General features: G+C 43.2%; 1 long non-coding RNA gene across 1 annotated transcript; it reads right to left on the minus strand.

The window, feature by feature from the left end:
- Positions 1 to 5,871, minus strand: LOC148050290 (uncharacterized). The gene is made up of 3 exons (XR_015701580.1): positions 5,789 to 5,871; positions 5,548 to 5,702; positions 1 to 1,282 (listed from the first exon to the last, which is right to left on the minus strand). It is a non-coding gene; the product is annotated as an uncharacterized LOC148050290 (long non-coding RNA).
- Between the last annotated feature and the right edge of the window lie 282 nt (positions 5,872 to 6,153).

The following is a 6,153-nucleotide window of genomic DNA, read 5'->3' on the forward strand; positions in this document are numbered from 1 at the left end:
GTCTTTAACCCTAATGAAGCTGGGATGGTTCAAGGAAAGAGGGGAAAGGAAGAAACCAATAAAAGGATATAGCAAAATTGCTTCTTTTTTGGGACAAGTGTTGCAGGGGGTGGGAAAGAGGATAGAAATTGTCCTGGCCTGGAGCCTCCAGCAAAGGCATTAAAGGTGTTACAGGCACTATCTACAATGTTCTTGCAATGAAGATGGAGAAAATATTTTGTGTTTCTTGCTCTTTTCTGGGATTTTTGGAGAACCCTCTACAAGGCACCTGCTAAAGTCCTGCTTCAGAAAAAACAATGATAAAAAATGAGGAGCATTTAAACGTGATCTGAAGCCTACTGAAATGCTCCAGAGGTACAGCCCTGCTCCAGCCCTTTGTGTCTTGAATGAAGATACAGTGGGGGCAGAGAAGGGGAGGACAGATGTGAACCATCTCCCCACCGGTCAGCAAACTGCCACCCAACTCAGGCAGCACAGTCAAGGAAAAAAAAAAAAAAACAACCTGGAGCCCATAATCATTTTATGATTCTAATTTAACTTTTATGAACATGTTTTGAGCTCCCCTAGTCAGACTCTGGTATTGATCTTTTCAGTATTGTTAACTCATAACCAGACCATATTTGAAGACATAAACTTTAAGAGGGATAATAAAGAAGAGCCAGACTGCACTGGCTTTATTCTTCTCGGCACAAGGACTGGGAGCTGTAAATCCTGCTGGAATCAGTGAAATTATGCAAGTGGAGATTAACTCCTGGCTGTGTCAATTTTTGAGATATTGGGCACCAATGACATCAGTCTTTATTTCTAGTTCAAAGTGGAATTGTCTTGGGATATAAAGCAATGGGAGTATAAGGAGCTAACCAAGGGAAAAGAGAGCACTGACTTCTCACTGTCTGCATGTTTTTAAGAGATGGGCATTTTGCAGCATTTTGACACATTTCTGGACCAGATGGAGAATCTCCCAAAATTACTCATTGCTGAGATTCAGGTTCTTCCTTCCAACTCCATTCAAGTTTTGAGCTAAGCAGGAACATTTAGATCTTGCAAATGGTGTTATCCTTTAGCGAGCAAGCTGACCCCGAGCACTAGCACAGGGTGATGGATATCCTGGCTTCACTGTACTGTGTGTCTGCTCAGTGTTTCAGGTCAGGGAGGTTCATATAGCTTGCTCCGTGCTTCTGACTGGTGGATAACATGAAAAGTCTAAATAACAATGTTCATGGGCTTTTTTCTCTCCATGGTACCAATACAAGAAGGACAGTTTTCCAGCCTCTGGCTGCTTCTGGAAAAAAAGGAACATGAAAATATGTGACAGGTTTTCTTTGTTAAATGGATCCTAATCTAATGAAGTGAGGGCAGGGGTGGGGAGAAGCATTGCTTTCTGCCCTGCATATGCAAGATGTGAAAGGTGTTCTCAGTTTAAGTATCAGGCTGAAAAATCTTGAGGTGAAACTTATTCAGTTCCTCTGAGGTCTAACCTGGTATTTGAATTTACAGTGCCTGCCAGTAAGCTGTCAAGTTTAAGTGTGAATCTGCATCTGCTTGCAGACGGACTTAGTGGTCCTTGTGCAGACCTTACCCAGCCACATGCAGCTGGGAATTGCACATTGAATCTCACAGACAAAAGGTGATGGTAAAGTCTCAAGAACTCAGCAACCCCTTTTGTGAAAAATGATCCACAGCTCTCAGTTTTCAGTTCTGAACAATGCCCTGAAATAGGTGAGTTATTATAACTTCAGGTTTTGTTGCAAATGCTTGAAATAGCACAACTCTCTTCCTGCTCAGCACCTCCAATCCCCCCGACACCCTGCATCTCCCCAAGCTTGTCAAGGTTGGAATGCATCCCACGGCCCTAATTCTGCATTTTCCGTGACTCATACCACCCAGCATCACCGTGCTATCTCATGCCAGTTGGAATTAAAACACAAAGGGGATCTTCAAAAAAAAAGGCTGTGCAGTACGTCCTGCCAACAGCTTGGAGGGAACTCAGCGAAGAGCAACTGGAATGATTAGGGAACTCAAGGCAGTGACTTTTGAGGAAAGATTAACATTGCTAAAAATAGCCCACGTGGGTAACTAATGACTAGCAGGATCTGTGATAAAAGTCGCTGTGTATCTAAGGGTATAAATAATCAAGGATGGAATTAAATTATTTAGAGTGCACAAAGGGCAACTACCAGAGTGCACTACTAGGAGTGGCAGCATTAAATAAGGAAAATATGGGAAGCAAAATGGGGACATCACCTCCTCTCTCCCTATGACAACTCTATTTAACTAGGACTTGAACTAAAGCCTACTGCAGTCACTGGAAATTTCCCTCCAGCATGGCACTACCCACTGCAAGAAGGTGCCAGCTATAATTTACAATTGCCTCTTCAGGGTTTCCTTTAGAGGCACATGTAATCCAGGGCACTAGACTGGGAATCTCTCTTTTTCCCCTCAGTGGCCTGTCTGCCCTGCAAAACTGATGGTATCTGGAAGGAGCCAGATCCTGCTCTTTATCCAGACGCAGCAGCTCACTGCAGCTGGCAGAGTTACAGCCAGAAGGGATCATTATGGCTGTTTAGTCTGACCCAGTGCATGACACATGGTCTTTCCGTGCTTCATCTGCTTCATTGGGTAAGGCAGGTACATATCATTGAACAGAATAAACACTGTATTATTTGCTACTCTTTTCCATGTATGTCCTTAGGGTTACCATGGTATCAGCACAAAAATACTCCTATGAGCTCTACATTTGACTCAGAGAGAGGTTTTCTTGTCTCTTCTTCACTCATTTCTCCCCATCCCTTAGCCAGTCCCTCTCTCTGGAGCCCATCTGCACATCTTTGTGCAAGGCAGTTGCCTTCCCTCTTGCATCGAGATCCATTCTGCAGTTTCTTTTCACTGTTGGGGTATTACCAGACAAGGACTATGTGTATATGTTAAGAAAATCATAGTAAGCTATTTTACTATATTTCCAGGGTAAGAAACTATGTGTCTACGAAAACACAGTAGCTATGCTGTATTTTGGCTTTCTAAGGTTTTAACTGTGGTTGCTCATGATAAACTAAGGGAACATACTCATAATTTCTGTGAAGAGCTGTTTGAAAAGCTATATCTAGAGTAATAAATGGTTCATTGTTAGGCTAGCAGGGTATGTCTCATGGAGAATTTACGTGGTGCCTCTTAGTTCTGGTGCTGCTCAATATTGTCATTAATAACCAGAATGATAAAATAGAAAATAAACTTATTAAATTTAGTCACAACACTCTATTCAGAGCAACTGAAATCACACTGGAGGACAGGCTTAAAATTCAGCACAGAGTTGAGCAGGGATGGTGAACAAAATAAATACACAGTGGTGTCAACTGGTTAAATAACTGTATAAAAGGGAATCTAGAGTTACCATTAAGCTGAACATGAGTCAAAAATGTCACGCTGCTGATAAAGGGGCAAACCATGCTGGGATACATAAACAGCAGTGAGGTCTGCGAGGTGCTTAAAGTCAGCTTTTTGTTGTCTTTGGAGTGGTGAGGGCTCAGCTGGGGAAGTGCAGCCCATTACAGGCACTGCATAGCAGCCGAGGAGTGGATCAGCCAGAGAGATGCTGAAGGAGGGCAATGAAACAACATCCGAGGTCTGGAGAACATGACCTACAAGGAACCAGTGAAGGAAAGGGGGCTGTTTGTCTTACAGAAGACAAGATGGGAAGCATGCGTAAAGGCTGCAGAAAAGAAGGGAATAGTCTCCGAGTCCAGTGCAGATAGGACAAGAAGTAACAAATTAAATTGCACCAGGAACAGATACTAGGGTAAACCAAGTGATGAGAAGACCGGTAAAGCACTGAAATAAACTCTGTGACAAGACTGCAGCATCCAGCACGGCCAGTGTCTAAGAACTGGCTACACAAAAACCTGTCGAGGGCTATATAATACAGTCAACACTGCTTTGAAGTAGGCAGATGAGCTGTGCAGTTCCTTCGGGGTCCTGTGTTCACACATCCATCCCCTCCCATGTTCCTTAAGCTATTAGTGCTTGTCATTGTTACAGTGTTGGCAGCCTGCACCCCTCTGCTTTGTAGTCACCCTCGTCTGTGCTTGAGACCTACACGCTGACTCCTCTTCAGTTTATAGGGAGGTGACGCTGAAGCTCAGTCAGGAATTTTTGGGATGCTGTTTTGTTTTATGTGCACTGAGACCATATTTATTTTATTTCATCTGACAGCTGTTTGAGACCATTTCACTCTCTGCTGGAAGCATGATAAGGTCTGAAGTGTGGGCTGTAAATACCTGGGCAAATGGCACATGTAAGTCTAATTCTATGTGTAGCATCTTTTATTAATGTTGCAATATTTATTGTGTATTTTAAGTCATCATTGATTTTTATTAAAAAAGATACTTTTATCGTATGTACACGCTGCCAGAGAAATAAAATATTATGTTTTTCCCCCCTCAGTATGAATTCTCATTAATCTCCTCTAAGTGCACGAGAAAGTGAGAAGACAGCTCTCTCAGGCCAAGATAGCATCAGCACCTAAGCTCTTTGACTGAGAGATCGTCATGGATTCATTCCACCAGGATGCAAAAGGGCTGCTTAATTGCATAAACCAACATATGTAAGGTAGGGGCTGAGGAAACAAAACACTCCCCTGCGACTTATTACATCTGGGACTGATTAGCTCTATTATTATATAATTAAGATTCAGAGGAGAGGCATAAAATATCCAGCAAGGACAACAAAAGCTTTTTTGAGGTGTGTGCTGGCAGCTAAGAGCTGTGGGTAAGGCCAGGCACAGGAAGATAACAACGCATTTTGCACTCAATCTCCGGGTGCTTTCTTAGGTCAAGCTGTATTGGGTCTTACTGAGGATATGAAGGTTTTCCAGCAGTATAGCAGTGCATGCTGAAGAGATCCTAGACCCCCAAGAAGCCTCATTCATTAAGAGTTTTGCTACCTAGCATAAGTAAATGAGTAATGGGTACAATTATTTTTGTTTGATTTTCAGCTAGATCAGGTAACACAGCTTTGCATTAATTGAAACCTTGAGTCTGACCTTGCATTAACTGGGGAGCAGACTATAAGGATATGATTGCTCATTAGACTGGAATGCAGGTAAACTAGATCCCAGATGGTTTTGGTTCTGGGCATTCTGATAAGACACCTGCAAGCACCAGCTATAATAATAACAAAGCCATGACAGCAGGGTTAATGCAAACACAGTGCAAATATAAACAAGTAAATACTGTAACAACTGAACATGGGGTATAATAATGTATACAATTAAGGAAATGAATATGTAAAGTAGATACACAGTGCATAAAATAGCATATTTAAGGCTAGAGATCTCTAAAGCTCTTTTCCCCAAGATACTGCCTTCAACACTGGGGGACCATCTTGTCATGCCACACCAAGAAGTTTGTGAGCACATGAAAGGAAGAACTGCCTGCTGGCAGATTTTGTGTGTCAGAGCATTACTTTGATTTTAATGATAAAGAGGACTCATTTACCTCTAGCTCATATTTTACCATGCAGGTGTGCAAAAACCCAAGTGGTAATTTCAGGTACCTGTTCAGACAGGTGAGACTGCAAAGGGAGGCCACGGAGCCAGGCTGCATCCAACCATTTGCGGTCACAGCCACCTCTGTTAGCATCACCTCACCACAAGAGTGTCTGTTGAAGGTGCTGGCAATATCAGGATGGGTCCACATGCGTGGGCCTAGCTGGGAACATCAGGCCTATGAGAAAACCACCTCCATTTCCCTCCCAGAAAAACTTCCTCAAAAAAGCAGCTCCTTTCTGAGCTTACCTTCACCCAAGCACATCCCAGCACTTAGAGAGCATGCCTGCTGGTCCAGATGCTGTCAAAAGCTCCACAAAAGCAGAGCCCACCCTCCCCAAGGGTTTTAAGGCTCAATGGCGTTTTAGTCTTTTTCAAGTCATCACAATTAAGGCCCTGTAATCAGCTGCATCGACACTGCAATCAGTCCCAGCAATCAGCCTCCTGCCTCTGATGCCGATGAATGCCGGGAAGGTGCCACAGAGTCAAGAGACTAATTGACCATTTTTTGTTAAAAAAACAACAAAAAGAGGAGAGGGTGGAGGAGCATTTATGCTCCCAGATTTGGGGGGTCCAGGAAGGAGGTTGGTACCTTGCTGAGGCCTTCAAAGCTT

Source organism: Nipponia nippon, unplaced genomic scaffold (genome assembly GCF_047370975.1).
Source record: "Nipponia nippon isolate SJK-2023a ecotype South Korea unplaced genomic scaffold, ASM4737097v1 scaffold_9, whole genome shotgun sequence".
Classification (NCBI taxonomy): Eukaryota; Metazoa; Chordata; class Aves; order Pelecaniformes; family Threskiornithidae; genus Nipponia; species Nipponia nippon.